This window comes from Tupaia chinensis, unplaced genomic scaffold (assembly GCF_000334495.1).
Source record: "Tupaia chinensis unplaced genomic scaffold, TupChi_1.0 Scaffold000074_1, whole genome shotgun sequence".
NCBI lineage: Eukaryota > Metazoa > Chordata > Mammalia > Scandentia > Tupaiidae > Tupaia > Tupaia belangeri.
Genome location: NW_006159534.1, coordinates 642,851 through 666,985, shown reverse-complemented (window position 1 = coordinate 666,985; position 24,135 = coordinate 642,851). Strand labels below are relative to the sequence as shown.

At 41.5% G+C, this 24,135-nt stretch overlaps 1 long non-coding RNA gene across 1 annotated transcript in view; it reads right to left on the bottom strand.

Moving 5' to 3' along the window:
* Positions 1–17,728: 17,728 nt before the first annotated feature.
* The window catches only part of LOC106733793 (uncharacterized), an 11,075-nt gene continuing 4,668 nt past the window's right edge, over positions 17,729–24,135 (bottom strand). Inside the window, exon 3 of the long non-coding RNA XR_001369687.2 lies at positions 17,729–23,396. This is a non-coding gene — a long non-coding RNA (uncharacterized LOC106733793). The remainder of the gene's footprint in view (positions 23,397–24,135) is intronic.

The window sequence follows — 24,135 nt, the reverse complement described above, 5'->3', positions numbered from 1 at the left end:
CTCAACCATCCTGCAACAAATAAACCAATGAACTTGAAAATCGTGGCAACATCTGTGGTGGGCTTACCTTTAGGCCCCAGCAATCACCTGAGAAAGGAACACAGGCAGGGGAGACAGGGCTTCAGCCAGAGGCATGAGAGGCAGAATTAGGGATGTGGCAGGGATAGATGCATGACTTTGGGCAAGACCTGTCTCCAAGACTATTTGCTCATTTATAACAATGTGGACAACCGTCCCGATCTCACGGGACTGGCGTGAGGGGTGGATAACATGGCATATGTCCAACACACAGCACACCGCCCAGCACATGTAGACAGAGACATGTTAGTTCCTTCTCTCTTTCCATGCCAGGACACGGGAGGATGGAATGAGAGGACTCTTGTCTGAAGGGCCCTTCTAGTAGTCCCAGGACTTGACCTCTACAAAAAGGATCCCAAGACATTCCAAATCCCCACCCTGGGACTCCGTTGTTGCTCGGCTCCAGGACTTTACAGTATAAACACAGAGAAAAAAAGTCCATGTGTACAGGGAACTTCAGAAAGCTTGTGGAGGGACCAGACAGAGTAAGACATGATGCTCTTTGCAAGGCAATCCCACATGGAAAGGCTCCCAGTTCAGGTCCAGAGATTCCCCCTGAGTACACTGGGCATGCGTGTGCCCGCGATCCAGGGCCAGGTAAGGTTGGGGGTGGATTGCGATATCAAGACCTTGTTGAGGGACCAGCAGGTGGCATGGTGGTTAAGGCACAGACTCCCACATCACTGACCGTGGTTTGAATCCTGGACCTGGCGACTTGCTTTCTCACCTTACCTTTCTCTGTCTGTTACCCCTGGTCAAATTTAAAAAAAATAATAAGTAAATAAATAATTCTTTAAAAAAAGCTTGTTAAAAAAAGTCTTGGTTAGAACTGACTCTCTGTTGTTCATAGGAGGAATAAAAACACAATTTAAAAAATCATGGGAAAATGGAATTAAGGCATGAGTTTATTTTGGTGCAAAAAAATTGAAATCCATGCGTAGTTTTTACATAATACAAATTTTTTATGAACTGTTTGAAGACCCCTTGTACAACAGCAGTATAAGAAACTCTGACATCTTGCTTCACCGTCAGAAGGGAACAATTTCTGGAACTGAAGACCCCTTGTACAACAGCAGTATAAGAAACTCTGACATCTTGCTTCACCGTCAGAAGGGAACAATTTCTGGCCCTTTCGCTAGAAAGCTGCCAGGAGGCTGGGACCAGCAGAAGGTATAATGGCTGTTGTTGGGCTCCTGCATAGTCAACTGTGGGTCAAACCTCGGACCTGGAGACTTAAAACTCATGCCAAGTACATGTGCGTGTGTGCCCAAGATCCCAACAGGCGAACGGAGGAGAAGGGGTTGTGGCATGACCATCCCCCTGGGGGTGTGATTGCTCACTTTCTGTTTCTCTGTCTCTCCAGCAACTGCACACGCCCTATGGGAAAAATCTCTCTTAAGAAAGAAAAAATGTTGGGACCAGCAGTTAGTGTAATGGCTATGTCGCTGGACTTTCATGTAGTCTACCATGGTTCGAGTCCCGGACCCAGTGACTTAAACTCACGCCGGACACGTGTGCGTACGTGCCCAAGATCCTGAGAGGAGAAAGGAGGAGAAGGGATTGCGGGAGATGATTTCTTGCTTTCTTTCTCTCTGTCTCTCTCTGCCTTTCTGGTGAGCACGCGCACCCTATAGCAAAAACCACTCCAAAAAAAAATGTTGCCAGTAGGTGGTGGCCTGGAGGTCAAGGTGGCTGGATATCACACGGCATATTCCACGTTTTGAGCTTGAAAGTCATGCCAGGCACGTGTGCATGCATGCCCCAAATCCCAAGAGGAGAATGGAGAAGGGATTGTGGGATGGCATTCCCCCCAGGGAGTGGTTTCTCACTTTTTCCTGTCTGTCTCTTTCTCTCTGTCTCTCTCTGGTAAATACATACATCCTATAGCAAAACCATTAAAAAAAAAAAAAGAAAGCAAAAGAAAAGAAAGCTGCTCGTGTCCTTGATCTGTCAAGAAGGCCCAGAGAGCCATCACAGTTCCAGCTTGCTTGATTTCAACCTGAGCAGTTTGCCAGCACCTGACACTTGGAGCTAGAGAAAGAGCAGGCGCAGAGTAGCCACGCCCGAGCGCGGAGGGACCCGACAGCAGCTTTGCTGGCGGGTGTTGGCCCCAGGGGCAGGGGAGATGGACCTCAGGCTCAGGGCGTCGCGAGTGCAGCCTGCGCCGCGCATTTCCACGCGTGACCTCGTGCGTCACCACAGCCTGCGGAAGGACTGGCTTCGTGCTGGTTTACAGATGAGGAAACGGGCTTGTGAGGTTAGGTGGCAGGAGGAACGGAGGGACTAGGAAGGCATCATGTCATCGGTGACAGATCATTCGTCACCAGTCACATTGCCTCGAGAGGGCCAGGGTCCTGGACACGGGGGCAGGAGCGGCCCTCCACCTGAATGTCTCCATTTCTCTTCGCTCCCATGTCCCCCCCACTCCCGGCAGATGCTTCTTCGCTCCCCTTGGGCCCTCCCTACTTCCGGTCTGGTCTCCCCTCTGCCGCCCTGCCACCCTTCATCCTGGCAGGGGGAGTCCACAGCAATTTGGTCGTGACCTTCCTTCTTCAACTCTGCGTCCTGCCCCTTCTCTCTCTCTCTCTTTTTTTTTTTTTTTGGAGAGTTTTTTTTTTTTGCTATAGGGTGCCTGCACTCGCCAGACAGAGACAGAGAGACAGAAAGCAAGAAATCACCCCCCAGGGGGGATGGCCACGCCGCAACCCCTTCTCCTCCATTCTCCTCTCGGGATCTCGGGCACACGCACAGGCGCCAGGCATGAGTTTAAGCCACTGGGTCCGGGACTCGAACCACGGTCGACTACGTGGGAGTCCAGCAACATAGCCATTACGCTAAACTGCTGGTCCTCCTGCCCCTTCTCCATGCGGACTCTTACCGGCCTCGGCAGTACACATTCAGTTCTTGCTCAGTTCCCTTCTGGCCCTAAACCTACCATAAGTCTCCCCTCTTCCACTCAGCACCCAGGCCTCTGGACCACGGTCCTCTCCTGAACCTGCAGAACTTGCCTCTAGCACGGGTACAACTTGGCAGCGTCTGCGTAACCACTCTGCTTAGCATTTGCAGTGAGGTGAAACTCCGGGGACCAGATGCAGCGCCGGGCAGGGTGCAGAAAGGTTCTGCCCTGGCGCAGACATTGAAAGCAAAGAAAAAGGCTCTCTTTATTACACATTTCTTCAGCTGCAAATTATCATCAGCAAGAACAATTAAAATGGGAAGCTACAGGGTTGTTTTCTCTTTGAGGCACATCATAAACCACCACTTGTTACTCTCTTGAGTTTCCGTGCTTCTAGCTCTGGGCACTGAAACTGCAAGTCACAGCTCCAAAAGCCAGTGTCCACCCGAGTTTGAATCCCGGCTCCACCTCTTTGCTGAGTGACTGTAAGCAAGTTCCTAAACCTCTCTGAATTTCCCTGTTGTAATTTGAGAAGGATTAACCCTACCTCACAGGAAAGTTGTAAGGAACAAATGAGATATTATGTATGTGTAAAATAGAACGAAGGTATCAATGACTCTATGATGAATCAAACTGGCCGAGTCTCACAGAATACATCGAGAACTTAGTGTTGTAGGAACACAGAAGAAGACCCAAGGCAGGACCAGAAGGGTGACAGACGGGATGAGTTTGGGCTCTAGGTACAGGGATGGGGGGAAGAGGAGGCAGCTGCCAACAGAGGGGCAAGTGTGGTTCCTCCTTCTAGTGACCTCAGGGGACACTCCTTTGTCTGACTCAGCGGTGACACTCCCATGTCATGCTGATGACTGCTGCCTGTACAAGCCATTCCCCAGAACCTGTAACAGAGCAGGGGTTCACAGCCTGGTGTTTATTGGACATTCTCAAGCAGGTACTTTCTGAGAACCGAAGTGGCAGGATTTCTCTCTAGACCGACTTGCCGTTCCACAATTGGGTAATCGGGACGTTGCAAGGAAGTCACTGTTTAAGACTCGGGAGCCGTTTTCCTTAAACGCTGTGCTGTACGGAGGTGCAGGGGTTAGGCTTTTGACAGTGAATACATTGCTGGGGGCAGATGGAAGAACAGCACGTACAGAAGGGAGCTTGATCTGAGCAAGACTTGGGCTTTGTTTGGCAGCTGTTTACTGGCTACCATGGCAGCACGCCTCGCCCTGCTGTGGTGTGAGCGAGATGCCGCTCCGCCAGTAACGGGGAATGGAAATATTTGAGAGTAAAAGGCTAATTATTTTAAGACACATCAAAACAAAAGCGGAGAGGAAAACAATCTGGCTTTGACAGTTGCAGAGAACGCAGCATTTCTGAAGAAGCTGCTGTTATGTTAACAAAAGGGGGACGGGCCCTGAGGGAGCCGGGATGTGGCCCAGGGGCCAGTGGACCCACAGGGCAGCGGCTCAGAACCAGCAGGGGCTTGGGGCTGGTTTACCAAAGGGAACAAAATGTTCCCTCTTGGCAGGGCTGTCGCAGAGAGGGACCCCTGGATGGGGAAGGACGCTGCTTGACCGGGCTTTGCCTGTGTATGTGGTTGGAGGGATTTCATCTCTATGGCCTGGGAAGGTCCTATTTCCTCCCTTCTTTAATAAACAAATAACACAAGGAATAAATACCAGGAATAAATGTTTTCCTCTCTTATTTGAGACTGTTAACACCATCTGGTTATAGTTTTTTATTTTTTTTTTAAGTTGGCTATAGGGCACACGTGCTTCCTGGAGAGAAGAAGTGAAAAAGCCGCAGTGGGGATGGCCACGTTGCAATCCCTTCTTCAGTTTCCTCTCAGGATTTTAGGCCCATACACACATGAGCCTGGCGAGTTTTTCAAGCTACGGGGTCTGGGACCCCAACCATGCAACTGGCCATGTGGGATCCAGTGGATGTAACCACCACACCATTCAGCTGACCCTACGTGGGTATAGTTTAAAAATGATTGAATCAGGGTACACAAGCTGAACTCTGGTGAGAGATTTTTTAAGAAGTGATTTTGTTTTGCAGACCTATCATCCCTTACCAGCACACATAAAATTCTTTTGAAATGGCCTTTTCTTTCTTTTCTTCTTCCTCTATCCTATTTACTCTTTTCTTTCCATCTCCTTTCTTTTCTATTTCATTTCTCTCTTCCTTTTCCACCTGCTTCCTTGTCCCATGTGTCTTTTTCTCTTTGCTAGGAAGTCTGAAGGCAAGGCTCTCCCAGGGTGGGGTTAATTCAGCAGCACGGGAAAATCAATGAGGACCAAGGTCCTTCCCCGTGCCCCCCTCTGAGGGCTAGCTTTGCTCCTGGGACAGTTTCTTCTGGGTCATAAAAAGGGAGCTTCAGTTCTACGCACCACAGTGCAGCACCTAGACTGGTAAAGACATGAGTGGAGGAACGCTGGCCAAAAGACTGGAGTGGTGGGACCAGCAGTTAGCGTAACGGCTATGTCGCTGAACTCCCATGTGGCCGACCATGGTTCGAGTCCCAGACCCGGTAGCTTAAACTCACACCAGGTGCGTGTGTGTGTGTGTGCCCAAGATCCCGAGAGGAGAATGGAGGAGAAGGGATTGCGGCGTGGCCATCCCCCCCGGGGGGGGGTGATTTCTTGCTTTCTGTCTGTCTGTCTCTGTCTTTCTGGCGAGCGCACGCACCCTACAACAAAAACCTCTCAAAAAAAAAATGCATATTCTCTGGTTCCACTGGGACCTCCTACATCAGAAGCCAGGGTGTGCCATCAATCTGTTTTAACAAGACTCCGAGTGATTCTAGTGCCCTCTGAGATTTGCAGTTCACTATCTTAATGTCTGAAATGCTCTGAAATGCTTAGAGACCAACAATCAGGCCGAGCTACACAGTCAAGTTACTTGGGGAGCTTTACATAGAGCATAAATGCCTGGTCCTACCTTGGGCCCCGTTCCTCACATTCTAATAGAATTGGTCTGGGGTGCAGCCTGGGTGCTGGGATTAAAACAAACAAACAAAACCCAGCCCCCAAACAAACAAAAATAATCTCCAGGTTATTCTAAATTACAGCCAAAGTTGGGAACATGAGCTTAATAAACACGATGAGAACAGACAATTTTACTGTAAGTGACAGATTAGGTAGAAATCTAAAAGAGCGCAGAGTGAAAAAAGGCTAATGTGAAAGCTTAAACTCGGAAACCAGAAAAGGAATGAGACGTGGTTTGGGTTTGACGCCAGTCGAGGTCTCTTACTCCCACAGCTGGAGTGAGACTCGGCAGTGCCGTATCTCTCCGCGGAGTAGGTATTCACTGATGGTTTCTAAACCGCTGTGGGTTAGTGTTCCTTGAAGAATCCTCTTTACCGCTTCAATACACACAGCTCACTAGGTCATCGTTAAACACGTTGTCTCTACTGTCCTCTCCTGTGAGCTGCAATGGGCGGAGGAGGCAAAATAGGCTTGAGCAGCAGCAGGGAGCCCCAAGTCACTGCTGGGCAGCAGCAGATGTGGCCCCTCGAAGTCCCTTCCATGTAAAAGCTCTCCTGCTGCCAGTCAGTTCAAAGAATGAAGACACTCGGACTATTTAGCCCATGTCAAGACAGAATATGAGTGAGCTTTTTAAAGAAGGGAAAACAGAGACCAGCAGTTGACATAATGGCTATGTCGCTGGACTCCCATGCAGTTGACCGTGGTTCAAGTCCTGGACGCAATGGCTTTAAATTCACGCCTGGCGCCTGTGTGTGTGTGCCCAAGATCCCGAGAGGAGAATGGAGGAGAAGGGATTGCAGCGTGGCCATCCCCCCTGGGGGATGATTTCTCGCTTTCTGTCTCTATGTCTCTCTCTGTCTTTCTGGCGAGCACATGTGCCCTATAGCAAAAACCTACCCCCACCCCCACCCCCCAAAAAAAGGGAAAACATAGAAACAGGAAATTTTCCTATGAGAGAGGTATCTGTTTTAATTTAAGTGAAAGTCAGAAATAGTTTCAATTGTTTTTCTCCTTCAACAGCTTAATTCAGATACTAATAGTTTGTGAACCTAAACTGGATGAAAAGTTTGGCTTTGAAATTTGTGCAAGTATAAAACAGTTCAGCAAAAGTTAACCCTGGCCAAGAATGAGCTGGGGGAGATTAGGGACGTTCAGATTTTAGTGCGTGACAGGCACTGCCCTGGGTTCTGACGTAGCCAATCTGGGGTGGCATTCCAAAGTCTGTTTTAAACGAGTCTCCCTGGTGATTCTAACCCAAGTGGGTGAAATATAATATTGTTTAATAATCAGCCATAATAAGTGGTTGATTACAGATGGCTTTTCTCCACGTTTTTCTGTTTGCTCGTTTGTCCATGATGAAGCTCCCTGGCTATTTCTTTATTGGCTTTACAGGAAGACACTTCTCAGTTCAATGGCACTTAATTCATAGGTAATTGCAAACTCCTCTTTTGTTCTTAAAAATGTCACTCATCCCAATCTCACTCCCAGATCCTGACCCCAAGAGGGGAACTAGTTAGTTACAGGGTGTGCCTGACAGCACCCCTTTCCTCCCACAGCGGCGTTCCGTGCTAGCCCCACACTCGGGGCTTCAGATGCCTGAGCTAAGTTTAGCCTCACAACAATCCTACAAGTCGGGTTCTGAAATAATGCATGCCTCACTTTATGGATGAGGAAACTGAGAAAGGAGACTATGATGCTTAGTTGGGGTTACACAGCTAGTGACAGAGGTAGGATCTGAGCCTAGGCAGTTGAGTTGTAGAGCTGGGGGTCTTCCTCCCTCTGCTCTTTCCACTTACACCTTGGCTTCCCCACTTTATACCCTCAGCCGCCTGCACGAGGCCTCTCAGGTTCCCCATACCATAACTGCTAACTTCTGGCTGTCTCTTTTTGCCAGTTTGACAGATAGGATGCGGCAGCTCTTCGGTGACTTTGCATTTTTCTACTGGGGCTAAGCATCTTTTCATAAATGAGTACATACGCTTCTCTCCATAAACATGTCCTCTAGCCCATGTGAAGCATGAATATATGTTCCTACTAATTTGCAAAAAGTCTCTGTATAGATTTTATATGAATTCTTCTTATAAACATCCAATAATTCCTTCCAATGTGTCACCATAAACTGTCAGTTGAACAGAAATCCTTAGCTTTTATCTTCATGGAGATTTTATCTTTATTGAGAGATTTAAGGTCTTTGTTATTCATGCTCACAGATTTTTGTCTTTGTAGAGCCATCGTTATTAATTAGGTCTTCAATTCACCTTGAGTTCATCTATGTATATGGTATGAAGTAGGAATCCGACGAGACTTTTCTCCATATAGTGACACAATTTTCCCAAAATAATTATTGTATTAAACCTCTACTTTCTTCTTAGGTACCACTACCGGAACCTTTCCAAGTTGCATTTACAGTTTGTTTTGTTCCATTTTGTTTGTTTTAGACAGCGTCTTGCTATCTTCCTGCTTCAGCCTCCTCAGTAGTTGGGACTACAGGCATGTGGGACACCTGGCTCTTTCAGACAAGGTCTACATTGTCCACATTGGCTATGAGTTCATGATCCTCCTGCCTCAGTAGCTGTGACCACAGGTGTGTACTACTGAGCCTGGCTTTTAGGGTATAGTAGGAATTGAACCTGGGTCTTTGGAGCCTCAGCCTGGAAGTAGCAGTGTCTACCAGCATGTGCTACCATGGTGGTACCTCCATTTTTTTTTTTTTGGAGAGGTTTTTGCCATAGAGTGCGTGTGCTCGTCAGACAGACAGAGAGAGACAGAGAGATAGAAAGCGAGAAATCACCCCCAAGAGGGATGGCCACGCCACAATCCCTTCTTCTCCATTCTCCTCTCTGGATCTTGGGCACGCATGCACACGCACCCAGCATGACTTTTAAGCCACCGGGTCCGGGACGCGAACCGTGGTCGACTACATGGGAATCCAGCGACATAGGCATTACGCTAACTGCTGGTCCTCATTTTGAAATTGTTTTTAAATCATGGTAAGATGCTCTTAAAATTTACCATTTACAACTGAAAAAAAAAATCAGAAGGCCCTCATTTCAACCAAGCAGGATCATAGGCACTTGTGTAAATATGTGCACGGACCGTATAGAGACCTCAGGGTGTAAACCCAGGACCTTCCCATATAACGTTACAGTATTATCTTGACCACTGTGGCTGGCCCCTAGTCATAACGTTTAAGTGTACAGTTCAGTTTTCCATATAAGCCTTTCATTATATTGAAGATAGTTTCTTTCTATTCCTAGTACATTGACTATTTTTTTTTTTATCATGAAAGGGTGTTGAATTTTGTGAAAAGCTTTTTCTGCTTTAACTGAGATATTTTTCCTTCACTTAAAAAATATGGTATATTACATTGACTAATTTTCTTATCTTGAAGAACCATCCTTGCATTCTAGGAATAAATACTTGGTCATGATATATAATCTCTGTAATAAGTTGCTGAATTTGTATTTTATTGAGAATTTCTTTAACAATGATTACATTAGGTCTGTAGTCTTTTTTTCTTTTAGTTTATGTTTGGCTTTGGTAGTAGGGTAAAGCTGGCTTCATACAATGAGTTAGGAAGTACTCTCTACTCTTCAATTTTTAAAAAAAGTCTAAGAATTGGTATTAGTTCCTCTTTATGTGTTTGGTAGAATTTGCCAGTGAAGCCATCAGGGCAAGGCCTTTGTTAGTTTTTTTTTTTTTTTTGGAGAGGTTTTTGCTATAGGGTGCATGTGCTTGCCAGGCAGACAGAGGGAGACAGAGAGACAGAAAGTGAGAAATCACCCCTCAGGGGTGATGACCATGCCACAATCCTTTCTCCTCCATTCTCCTCTCGGGATCTTGGGCACACACGCACACGTGCCCAGCATGAGTTTAAGCCACCAGGTCCAGGACTTGAACCATGGTTGACTACATGGAAGTTCAGCGACATAGCCATTACCCAACTGTTGGTCCTCCAATCTCTTTCTTATCTACAGGTCCATTTAGATTTTCTATTTATTTATGCTTTTTGTCTTGATAGGTTTTGTGTTTCTAGGCATTTGTCATTTCATTGAGATTGTCTAACTTGTTAGCATATTACTCTTTGTGGTACTCTTAATAATCCTCTTTACTTACGTGGAGTTAGTGTAATGTCTGCCTACTTTCACACATGATTTTAGTAGTCTTTTTTCCTTAATTCATCTAGATAAAGATTTGTTGATCTTTTCAAAGAATCAACTTTTGGTTTTATTGATTTGTTTTCTCTTATCTATGCTATAATCTTAATTATTTCCTTTCTTCTGCTAGCTTTGTTTAGTTCTTATTTTTCTAAAGGTTTTAGTTGTAAAGTTTGGTTGTTGGTTTGAGATCTTTGTTTTTCTTTCTTTAAAGAATTATTTAATTTTGTTGTCATTCTTCTTTTTTTTGAAGTTGACCACAGAGAGACAGAGAGAAGGAAAGTGAGAAAGCAAGCTGCCAGTTCTGGAACTTGAACCTGTTAGCCATGTGGGAGTCCAGCTGCCTTAACCACTATGCAACCTGTCGGTCCTGAGATCTTTATTTTTTGATATAAGCATTTATAGCTGTCAATTTCCCCTTTATCATGGTTTTGCTGAGTCCATAAGTTTTGGTATATTTCATTTTTGTTTCCATTAATGTCTAGTATTTTCTAATTTCTCTTGTAATTTCTTATTTCATCCATTGGCTAAGAGTGCTAATTTCCACATTTATGGATTTTTAATTTTTATTTATTTTTAACTCATCTCATTGTGGTTGAAGAAGATAATTCATATATCTTTAAAAATCTTTTGAGAATTTGTAGTCTCTCACACACACATTTATCCTGGAAAATATCCCATGTGCACTTGAACAAATGCGTATGGTGGTATTTTGGGGTAAAGCATTTTGAATACATCTGTTAGACTTAGTGGACTTCTTATGTTGTTGGAATCCTCTATTTACTTTATGTATTGTAGAGTGGTATATTGAAGTCTGTGATTTTTTTTTTTAAGAGACTTTTGCTATAGGGCATGTGTGCTCACAAAAGAGACAGAAAGTGAGAATCATACCCCCCACCAGGGAGGATGGTCATGCTGCAATCCCTTCTCCCCCATTCTCCTCTCAGGATTTTGGGCATGCACGCACATGTGCCCAGTGTGAATTTTAAGCCGCTGGGTCCAGGACTTTAACTGCGGATGACTACATGGGAGTCCAATGACGTAACCATTACACCACCTGCTGGTCCTGAAGTCAGCAATTACTGTAGAACTATTTTTCCCCTCAATGATGTAATTTCTCCTTTAGATATTTTGTTGGTCTAGTAATTAGGTGCAGAAATACTTATATTTCTTATACCTCTGGCTGTACTGAACTTATTAATATGTCCCTCAGTATCTCTTGAAACATGTCTTAAAGTCTATTTTGTCTGATACTAGGTAGTATGGCTTTTTAGCTACTTGTTACAGAATATCTTTTCCCATCCTTTCATTTTCAATCTACGTGTGTCTTTGGATCCGAAATGATCTTTATAGCTAGCACATAGTTGGATCATGTGTTTTATTTATTTTTTTAATCAATTTCACCTATCTCTGTCTTCTTCACTGGAGAGTTTAATCCACTTATATTTAAAATAATTAGTGAGGGCTTGCTTTTATGATTTTGCTTCTTGTTTCCTGTATGATTGTCCCTCATTTCTTGCATTACTGTCTGTTGTGTTTAGTTTTATTATGTAGTAAAAAAAAATGTTTTAGTTGCCAGAGAACATGTGCATGTGTTCACATGAGAGATGGAGAATACAGTGTGTGCATACAACCCCCCCCCAGTGGGCCATGATCATGCTGACACATGTTCCTCGCATGTTTTTCAAGTTTCTGAATCTGGAACACAAACTGCTGTGGGATCCAACTCCCTATATAATCCATGTGCTATGGGGTTGGTCTTGTAGTAAAATGCTTAAATTCCTTATGCATTGCCTTTTGTGTATGATCTTAGCTATTTTCTTTGTAGTTACATGGGGGTTAATTTAACACTCTTATTTGAATTATAGCAGTTTAAATTCCCAAGTTTGAGATTTGAACAGTGGTCAGCCATGTGAGAGTGTAGCATCTTAACCACCATGCCGCTTTGCTGGCTCCATTGGTGATAATCCGATTAAGAGTTCCTTGTATGTGACAAATTGCTTCTCTTTTGCTTTTTTCATTCTCTTTTGATAGTTTGATTAAAACATATTTCAGCGTTAGTCTCTTTTAGTTCATCTTACTTGGAGTTTGTTGAGTTTCTTGGATGTTTATATTCATGAATTTCTTCAAACTTGGGAAGTTTTCAGCCACAGTTTTGTCAAATATTCTGTGCCTCTTTTTTCTCCTCTGGAATTCTTGCAACGTGCATGTTGATCTGCTTGATATTCCTCAGACTTTTCTTCAATCCGTTTTTCTCCCCTCTGATTCAATAATTTCCATCGTCCTATCTTTTTTTCCCTGATTCAATAATTTCCATCGTCCTATCTTTTAGTTGTCTGGATCTTTCTTCTGTCTGCTCGATTTTGCCTTTAAATGCCACTAGTGGCTTTCTCATTTTATTACAGCCTTTGGCTCCAGAATTTTTTAGGTTTTCTTTCTCCTTGCTGGTATTTCCCTTTTGTTCATAGACTGTCTTGACTTGTCCCACATTTTCCTCTAGTTCTTTAAGCATCTTTAAGGTGGTTGTTTTAAACTCTGTCTTGTAGATCTACCTGTAGGGTCTTTATCAATAACCATTTCTACTGACTGTTTTCCTTTGTGCCATACTTTCCTATTTCTTTGTATGCTTTTGACTATGTTGTTGTTAGAAATTGGGCATTTGAATCTAATAATGTGAAACTCTAGAGATCAGTCTCCCTCCCCCCTTTCTCTCTCTTTTAAAAAAAATTCTGATTGTTGTAAGCTGTCTCTGTGCCAAGGATCAGGCTGAGCTATGAATTTAAAGTCTTCTCAGGTAAGCTTGTGTTTCCCTGGGCATGTATGGCCTAACTGTCACCAAATATGCAGTTGCTTTTAGATATCCTAGTCTTTACTGTCTTGCTTCCAAAAGAAGAAAAAGATAAAGTGGGGGTAGTATCAGTCCTTTAGAGCCCCTAGAAGTCACTTCAGTGAGAGAGGGAGGATTTTACAATAGGAGTTGTATCAACATTGCATCTTTGTTTGCACCTCTGTAATCAGAAGCAGCAATAAAGAGTCAGAATACAGTTATCTGGTATTTGGAAGACAGGGTCTTCGTATTCACAATCCAGTTTCTGCAACTGTGCAGGCTGCTTTAGGAACACTACACAGTAGCTTGCCACAGGGCTGGGAGTGAAAGATGAGTAGCTGTTACTGAGCTAAGAGCTGAAATAAATCAAAATTACATTTTATTAAAATTTTAAGTCTTCAACAGACTCTAGAGTTCTAAAACAGTCTTATCAGGTAAGTCTGTCAGTGCAAATTTTGTTTTTTGGTTTTTTTATTGGAGAGGTTTTTGCCATAGGGAGCGTGCACTCACCAGACAGACAGAGACAGAGACAGAAAGTGAGAAATCACCCCCCAGGTGGGATGGTCACGCCACAATCCCTTCTCCTCCACTGTCCTCTTGGGATCTTGGGGACGCACGCATATGCGCCTGGCGTGAGTTTTAAGCTACTGGGTCCAGGATGTGAACCGTGGGTGACTATGTGGGAGTCCAGCAACATAGCCACTACGCTAACTGCTGGTCTCAGTGCAATTTTTGAGGTAGGGACCATATTCCTAGAATCCTCTTCTATTGCTGGCCTGTTTCAATTTCAATGTGCGTGTGTGTGTGTGTATATATATATGATTTTTTGAGGTGGACTATTTTCTTTTAAATTGAATTCTGTATTTTTAAGTTTTTTCTTATGCCAGAGGGGGCCTGGGCATGCACGAGAAAGCAACCCTCTTTTCAGTGGGGGCCTAGTCACATTTCAATCCTTGCCTTTTCCACCCCTCTCACCCCCTCAATTCTCATCCCATCAAGATCTTGGGCTTGTGTGTACCTGTGTGTATAAACCCCAGAACTTTAACACTGGCCAGTCAAGTGGGATTCAGTTTCCTATGCAGTGGCTTAACTGCTGTACTATGGGGCCTACCCTAGGTAGACAGCAGTAGATTAAAAAAAAAAAAAAAAAAAAAAAAAGGAAAAAAAAAAAAAAAAAAAAAAAAAAGGAGAAAAACTAAACACCTTAAAATGAAAGTTAAAGGGCAGAAATTGTGTTACCTTGAGTTCCTAAGTCAAAATGAGAGTTAATGGAAACTTCCATCACGGTCAGAAAAAAGTGTTGCCGTGTCTCAAATTTCGAATCCATTTGTCTTAATAAAACAGTCCCAATGATAACTGCCTTTTGAAGACCTGCAATAAATTGTGACTTGTGACCTTTTTTTTTTGCTCTTCAAATACTGGAACAGACACATGAAATTGCCATTTTACAGATCTAAAGTGATTAAATACTGAAAAAATTTCACATAGCTCAATGAATAATGCTTTGCCTGAAGAATTCTGACATCTGAATCTACTTGTCTGTTATAGGGAAGCAGGAAATGCCGTCTAGTTTTATTCATCATTCAGAGATGCTCTTTGATTCTTTACATAATCTGTTTTATGCAAGTAAGCCTTTTCATGATGCAGATGTTTTGTGATAGTTACATTTAATGCCCCTTAAATAAAAATAATATAACCAACATATGAAAGGCCTATTCAGAAAGACTATTTGTTTCTATGCTTTTAGCTGTAACAGCACCAAGTATATATAGTGGAGAGCCTTAAGGAGGGCAGAGGATTCAGAGGAGGAAAATCAAAAGTGTACAAAATGTGAGCTGGAAAGTAATTAGGCTCGGATTACAGAAACTGAGTCAAAGGTAAGCGTTTCATTATATGGAGATGGGAATTAGGCTGATGAGACAGGTGACTTTCGCTCTCGTGCTTTTAATATTGCACACACTTCTTACAATCATGGTATAGTATTTTGATAGCAAAAAAAAAGTAAAAAAAAGAAAAAAAAGAAAATCACCTCTGCCTTAATTGAAGCTCAGATTAAATAAACAATTTAACCTGACATATTGATAACCTATTTGGACCTATCAGGGTCATCCCTTCTGGCTTAGATGAATCATACACAGAGCTAGACAAAAACATTCCTGCAGTTCTATGCTCATTTAGAATGTTCCCACTATTCTGGCTTTAGGCTGAAACATTTAGTTTTTAACTCAACAAATACTTCAGCCAGTACATGGCCCAGTCCTTAAATATATCCTCATGCCATTAATCTAGTTTTTCTCCTTGATTCAGCAGACTAAACTTCTATGAGAGAGGTTAACTTTTAGAAAAGAGTTAAAGTCCCCTGCCAACCATACCCAAACTCTTTCCTACAACCAAGTTCAACATGTGGAGCTTCTGAGATATAAGAAGTCACTCACACAGACCAAGGTTTTCCAACGCTGGCATAACTGGGACAGGTAACTCTCTCCGGTGGGGGACAGTCCTGCCCACTCCAGTATGTTTAGCAGAATCCCATGCCTCTGCCTGCTAGATGCCAGTAGAACACTCTCCTGGTTGTGACAACCAAAAATGTCTCCAGACACAAATCTCCTGGGGGACAAAGCCACTACCAGTTGAGAATTAGTGATATAGAGGAAAAATTCCATCACATGCTGATGCCCTCAATTCTGCAATATTCTTATGACCCAGTATTTCATTTAATATTGACTGAAGCATCCAATGATGGGTGACAGTAAACGGCCACTCATTCTCTGCTTGAGAAAGAGTATAAATGTGCATCACAAGAGAAAAAGCTAAAATTCTAGCTGAAGTTATTTAGCCTAAAAAGAAAATGAAAACAATTATACTTCGGCTCCATTGTAGTAACAAGCTTAGGGCTCATACCAGGGCTTGGCTGAGGTTTTCTGTGAAGAAAGAATTTAATTCTCTGGCATGCTCTCATTGCTCACTCAACATCGAACTGGAGTACGAGCTAAATGCAGTTAAGGCAAAACCAACCAACAAACCAACAAACAAAAACCAAAAACAGGTAAGGTAGAAAAACTGGAAAGGAAGAGACAACTGTCCTTATTTGCAGCTAATATGATTTCAATAGAATCTATGGACAAACCACTTCAATTAGAGAAGGGAGTTCAATGGGGTTGCTGGATGTAACGAACGATCGACCTCCAAATCAATAGCATTCCTACACACGAGTAGTAATCAGGGAGGATACAGAACAAAAATTCATATTCCTGGAAACAAAACCAAATTCTCCTAGACATAAACCAACAAGAGATATAGACTACTGGGAAGGAAATTAAAACATCATTGAAGGGCATTATCCAAGGTCTTAAAAACGAGAGACATTTCATGTTCTTAGATGAGAGGAATAAACTTCCAAACTGTTAACTCTCAAATTAACCTATAAATCCAAAGCAAATACAGTATAAAAAAAATCAGAAAATAAAGAAAACAGTGTTTTCTTTGTACATGAAAAGCTGATCCTAAAATTTACAGGGAAGACAAGAGTCAAGAATAGCTACAGCAATTTTGAAGAACATAGATATTACCTCACCACATAATGACTTACGTAGCCACAGAGTAATGAAAACAGTATATACTGGCTCAGTGATACCCAACAAATGAAAAATTAAGTAAAGGGGAATTTGTTATGTGTACACATGGAAAACCAGTATGAAGGTGGTGGTGCTGTGAGGTAAAGACAAGCTGAGCTCACTGGAGAATTGTCAGTTTTTGGTTCCAGTAAAGAGAATTTTCAAAGGCCACTAGAGAAGTGAGAAAACTGCTGAAAACTGAGTTACAGTTTGCCAGAACACTGGGCATTTGGTTCTGGCTGGAAGGTTCCCAAACCACTTATGGGCTAAGCGCAAGGCAATCCTTAGGGCAGAACCAACATAGCAGCCAGCGACTCATAGGAGACACAACACAGGGTGTTCTGCTCTTCTGACTTAAAGCTCCATAGGCTGGTGGGGACCAGCAGATGGTCTAATACTATGTCACTGTACTCCCATGTAGTCGACCGCGGTTCGAGTCCTGGACCTGGTGGCTTAAACTTATGCTGGGCACATGTGTGTGCATGCCCAAGATCCCAAGAGGAGCAGGGCTTGCGGCATGGCCATCTACCCCTGGGGGGTGATTTCTTGCTTTCTGTCTCTGTCTTTCTGGGGAGTGCACCCGCCCTGTAACGAACACCTCTCAAAAACAAACAAAATTCCATGGGCTGGAAGATGGATTCTGTTTTCAGATAATCAAAATAATAAAAGTCTGATTTTATAACCTATGGAAGACAGTATTAGCAAAGATGTCCTCTGGGGATTGATCCTGTCTATCACATACTCAGAGTAGGGAAGATGTAGGTGGAAATATTTTTTTCCCCAAAGTTTATGTACTTTTTCCAAAAGGTGCACCCCTAATAGCCACCCCAGATCATGTGCACGTGTTCACAGGAAGGTCCTAGGCGTACACTTGGAACCTTCGTGGGTCCCGTTGCGTTACCGCTGTGCCACTGTTCTGACAAGTAGTTGGTAATACTATGCCCACGTCTTCTCCTCTCCAAGACCCCATCTGTCCACATGTCAGGGCACATTCTTGTTCTGGGCTAGAGAAGAGCAGCTGAAGTTACCCAGACAGAGCTTTCCCTGTCCCAACGATCACCTCGTTGACTATTTCAGAAAGGGGAAAATTTAAAGTGTATGTGTACTTCAAAAGTTGATGATTAAAATGAAAATATGGTAACAAAATGTCTTCACACAATATATATATTTTAAGTCATTTATTTCAATAGAAATATTTCAGAAAACCGTACTTAAATTCATTTTAAGTTAGCTTATTATGCAAACACACTGAAGGTCACGCACTCACATTTGCATATTAAAAAGAAACAAAAAGTGAGAGAGGAATCAAGCTGCACATCACTCAAGGAGGTCATAGTGCAACCAAGTGCTTCATCACTGGAGTACCTCAAGTTAATTGGGATAAAGAAGAAAAAAATGGCTTGTGTTTTCCTGCATATTGTCATCATTGGGTACTTACAGATGTTTGATTTCCTTTAGATTATTCTGTGAACCAGTTTCCCAGCAGCCCCCCCCCCCCCCACACACACACACACTTCAGAAGGTTCTAAAACAATGAGTTTGTCAATAATCAAGGTATGGAAATTCTTGAGTCTGGTGACTAATTATCAGCTATTCTGTCACACCTGCTAAGTCAATAATTATTGGACTATATTTGCGAATAGTTCTACTGGGTTGTTGGAAAAGTCATGATCAATTTTTCTATTTTTTTAATGTGAAATGCATCATGACTTTTCCAACGACCCAAGAGCAGGTGATACCTTCAGGGGAAACTGAGTATTTGTTACTTGATACCTAAAGCACAGCTAATGTTTGTGAATTTTTCTGCTTTTTCTATTATGAAAAAAAATTCAACCCCAAAGTACTCTAAAGATGTATTTTTAAAATCCCGCCATCACTTGCAGTCCAAATGGCTAGAACCAAAATCCATTTTCTGCTAATAAACAACCCTCAAAGACCAGTTGACCCTTTTATTTGGCTTAAAAGACTATGTCTACCTGCCTATGCAGAACACACTAGCCCTTTTACAAAGTGAAAATAGCATCTTGACTCAGAAGAACAATAGTAGTTCCAGGCCTCCCAATAACCTAGTGAAGCAAACTATTTCCAAACTTTGTTTTTACCGAGAAAACTCTAATTTATATACTGGAGCTGATCTCACTTTGTTGTACAATATTTTCAAGTAAAACAAGAAGTAGTGGGTTAAGTGACTGCTTGTTCATTCCGAGTCTCATTTAAATATAATAATTAACTGAATTATTTTTTGGCCAAAGAGGGCTCTTGCTATAAGATTTCAGTACCTTTAATGAAATTCAAACAAACCTTTCAGCTGTGTTTTATAGGGATTTTTTTTTTAAAAGGCCTTATAATTACAGCTATGTCCAAAACAACATCGACAACAAAATAAAAACCCACTTGGCTGAATGCTTTTCAAAATTGTTTTTCAGAGTGCTTATCTAAGGTTGATCTGGGTAGGTTTATTTTTAATCTACTCTAAAAGAAGAGAAACAAGGAGGGAGCTTTTAAACAAACACTTTTCAAAAACTAAGGAGGACTGTGACAATTACCTAGAGGTATCTGTATAGACTTCCTAAGACTTGCTGTGAGAAAGATTAAGCTGGTGGAGAGAGGGCTAGCACACACTCCTGAAATCAGAGGAGCAAGAGGACAAATGGTTATTGTCATACTTGATGCCCTAAAATTGGTCTTCAAATTGATAAGGCACTGACCAAATTTTCCCCACACTGTGACTTCAAACACAGGTGTAATGCAATTGCTTTAAATAAGCTTGAGTTAGTATACACAGGTCTCTTTCATTAGAACACTCCATATATGAAAAAAAAAAAGTCTCTTTAGACACAAGCCATTTTTAGGAGAGCAAAACCAAAAGGTACTCAACTCATTCTGAAAAGGTTCACATCGAAAATAATTGAACATCGATGTGATTAAATAGCACTTTTTGTATCTTAAAACTTAGAAAAAACAGAATACTGTTCTGGCTGTAAAAATCATAAATTTGCTATGTTTGAAAGAAGTCATACAAAAGAAGAGAGAGAAAATAAAAGCAAACCCTATAAGGTCACTAAAGAAGTCAGACAAACCTCAGCACTGGCTTTACATCGGCTAATACAGCACTACTGTTCCACCAGGACATGGCCAAATTCATCTTCATTTTCATAAAGGGATCCGATTATTTGAAGCAGAAGTTTTTTAAAATTTTTTTATTAAAGATTACCTTCTGGTAAGCAACACTGGTACCCCTTGTTTGCAGAAGATAATGGGGTGGCTTAAAAACTGATTGTAAGAGAGTGTACCTCGAAAAACTGGAAGGAAATCAATAGTGAATATATTCTTTTAAAAAGCTGATGAATTAAATTTATTACTACTGATTTCCAAGTATGATGCCCTATAGTTTTGTTTATAGTAGTAAAAGCATACGGCTTACAGACTGGACTTTTAAAAAGAAAGAAATGAAAAAGACTAATGCTCACGTCATTTGGCCAGGTAAATTTGAAAAATCCCGAGGTCAACAGGCTACTCATAGACGGTCTCAACTAACATAGATACGCTAGAGACTGTAAACATTCCTATTCCTTTTCCTTCTACAAATTAAGTGCTTCCTAGGTTCCTTTAAAACTCTTCTAGAAGAGGAATAAAACCATTTAAAAAACTCTGCAGCTATAAACACCCGGCTCTTGACATACAGACCCGATACCAACACAGTTCATACAGAAGGTAGTGCAATAGTTGTATGGCATTTTTCACACAGGAAAAATACTTGTCATTGAAGCACAGGCCTAAGAAAAAATCCTCAAACTCAAATTGTTCGAATTCCTTTTTGTGATGTTTACACAAATAATATGTACATGGTGAAGAAAAGGAAACAGAAAGGTGTGTTTGATCAGTTCTCTTTAAATTCTTACAGTTTGAAGGTTACAGTAAAAATAGTACTTTCAAAAAATGACACAGCCTGAACATAGAAGGGGCATAAAACCAAAAATAGTGCTCAGGAAGGTCATTATGTAGTTATTTTTCTAGTAATATTTTTAAAACAGATACTTCCATATGAGAAATAAGCCTCATGTTTGAATGAATTATTAAAATAAAACGTGCCCCACATTGTATTCTGGCTAGTTTTATACGCTACTATACCAGGCTGTGTTAAATATGTCACCTGTGACACTTAACCAGCTTAAATTGAAATCACAGTGGAATTTTCAGTGAGTTTTTGGTTAGGGGAGGAAAAAATGAGCTTAATGCTGATGCAAATTTTGAGTGCTAGTGTCACTAATTTACAAACGGAGATAGTCTTAATAAGAAGATTCATCTTCCCACTAAAAAGCTACCCAAATGTTTCGTATATTTTGGTGACTTCTATTTTCTTCGTGTGAGTTATTATCAGAGGTAATTTGGCAAATTAGAGACTAGAAGTCCACTCATACTATTTTAATTCTCTTTTCTTGCTGGTTTCAGTTTGCTTCAAATTCTAAAATAATCTTAAATAGCAATGACTAATCTTTTAAATGAACAAATCTGAAGATAGAAAAATGACAACTTCTGTTGCATTGCTATTTTACAAGCATCAGTTGGTCAGCGATCTCAATTCTACTGACAGGCTATGAACCAAATCTGAGCACTATTCTTACTGTATGCAAGCATCCATTCATGTTTAGAGCTGAAAATATCAAACACATCTTAGCTTTCTCTCTCTTTGGCAACACTGTGTGATATCAGGCTCTGACTTCCAGTTGCATATCTCCACAGATATGATTAACCTACAGCAAACCCACTTTAGCTTATTTCTGACAAAATAATAGTTAAAAATAAATCCACAGGGTTCTCATTCACAATATAAAAAAAAAAAAAGCACACACACTGTTAAAAATGCTATTTCTGAAGAGAAATAAACAAATTAAGGAATTTTAAAAATGCAAAACAGAAGTTAAGTTGTGCAAGGTCTACACAGTAATACTGCTGGCTATGTGGACGATGTCTACGCACCCAACATGGGGTAAGCTTCAGAGACCATCAAGTGAGAAATCATTCAGCACAGGCAACATTTTGCCCTCTCTAGCCTTGTCACTAAAACAGTGGTATTTCTAACTGTGTTATAAGAAAAACATAAATGAACTCTTAACATCTTTTCCAAACAGAACACTAAGTTTACAAAACTTAACACTCAGAAAAGCTCTTCTATTTTTCCTTTGGATAGGTTTAGATAGATATTTAGTTAATTATTGTACAGGTAATATTTTCTATTTAAGTTTCCATGGACTCAGGGGCAAAATACTCAGGATTAAAAAAAATTACAAAATTGTCTGATAATACAAATGTGAGAAATTTTATGGGAGGCTCAAAGTGAATGAAGCCTGTTAGCAGATACCAGTCAAAAAGCATTTCTTATTTTGGGCTAAAATTTATGATGCTTTACAAGTTTGTAACATTCAACATTTGTTCAAGTGTCATTTTTTGTTTAAGTTCTAAGGTTATCTCACCCTCAAAGGTGTTTTCCTTTTAATAAGTCAACATTTATTTCAGAAACTAAATGCATTATTGCATAGATGAGTGCTCATAAAACCACCTAGTTAACTACCGACAAAACAACACTTTCATGTCAGGGACCTATGGTATGTTTATGGTTAGTCAGAGGAGGAGAAAAGTAGTGATACCTAAAAATCCCAGAATCTCAAACTTTCACCTTTATCCCTCTCAAAATTATTTTCTATGTCTTAAAATACATACATACATACATGGACTCTTTTTAAAATCTAATCCTGAATTTCATATTGAACAAAAATAATGAAAATGAGCAATAAAAAAATAACTCTGGCATTACGCACAATAAACACTGTAAAAGAAAATATCCTGGCAAAATAGCAACATATCACCTCAATGATAAAAATCATCCATAACCGAGAGAAGGGATAATCCGATTCACTTGAAAAATCTAATTGTAAAATCTAACGGAAGTTTAGGTTGAGATTACGGTTCTCTACTAAGCAGATCTGTGGTCCAACAATGAATTCATAAAGCACATAGAAAGCTAAACTTTAACCCCCGTTAGAAACAGCCGTGCCATCTGGAGCCTACATTTAAAAAAGTGTCTAGCATATGAACACTCGCCTTGGTACCTCCTGCAGAAAATAATGTTCCCTGTACAATACTAAATTGTAGAAGCTTAGTGTTTAAAAAAACTTCCCCCATCCAAAACAAAATGCCCTCCCCCCCAATTCCACATAAAACCCAACAACTCACACTACAAACACATCTACTCCCTACACTCTCTGAGAACGCGAGTGAGACTGCAGACTCCCCGAGGATGGACGCACCCTGCAGGCGGGCTTGGGACAATCTCCACCAGGCTAACGCATCCTCCCGCTCAGTCCCAAACCAGCTCCTGATATAATCTGTAAGAAAATGTGTTGCTCTTCTTTAAAGTGTATCTAAAAAAGGTGATTCCCCCCTCCAAAATTAGTACAAAGTTAAAAGAAATGCAAATTATCTACAATCTATTCCAAGCACAGCACCGCCAGGAGATTCACACACACTATTTGGTGTTTCATGTTGGTTTTCCTTTCATTCTTTTAAGGCAGTGGTTTCCACAGGTCAGTTCAGAGATAAGAAGCATGGTTCATGGCAGTTTGTTATACAACTCCAATTTGTTTTTTGGGAATATCTCACTTGATTCCCTGAAATTAGTGCTTTTTTGGTTCAGAACTCCAAAGGCTGACCAGAGCCCCTGGGCTGCTCCTGGCACGGGGTGGTCTGCAGCTGGCGCTCTCACGGCAGAGCGGCACTTCACTGCTCTTCTTTCTCAGGCTTTTATTCGAAAGTCATTAAGTTTGTAGGGACCTAAGACATAAACATTACACACTAGTTATGTTTAAACGTTACTTTTCAAAGCAGAATTTAACCGTTGTCATATAGGTAAGCCCAAATATTTCTGAACAAAATTTCCTTCTGACAGAAGGTACTTCGATAATCTGTGAATAATGAGGTTAACAGGCTAGAACATCTGAGAGGAGATGAGTGAGGTGAATTACTAGATGAGAGAACACTCTAGTAAACTGAACTGGAAGGAGAAAGGGCAGGGCAATACAAGGGGACTTCACGAAGTTTGGAAAACTGGAAGTACACGTTTCTTTTAGTGAAAAAAGTTGGAAATCCATGCGTAGTTTTTTCATAATATACATTTCCTATGACCCTTCTAAAGACCCCTCGTATCCTTCTTGTCTAACAGGAGACAGATGTTTACCGAATGAATAAACAAAGTAGGACTCTAGTAAGGTGAGGTTCCAAAAAAAAAAAAAAAAAAAAGAGCCTCTCATTTATTTTCTCATCATATACTACAATAAATTACACACATTTTAAAAAACACTGCAGGTGGGACCAGCAGTTAGCGTAATGGCTACGTCGCTGGACTCTCACGTGGGTTGCGTCCCGGGCCTGGCGGCTTAAAACTCATGCCGGGCACGTGTGTGTGTGTGTGCCCAAGATCCCAAGAGGAGAAGGGATTGCGGCGTGGCCATTCCCCCTGGGGGGTGATTTCTCGCTTTCTGTCTCTCTGTCTGTCTGGCAAGCGCACGTGCCC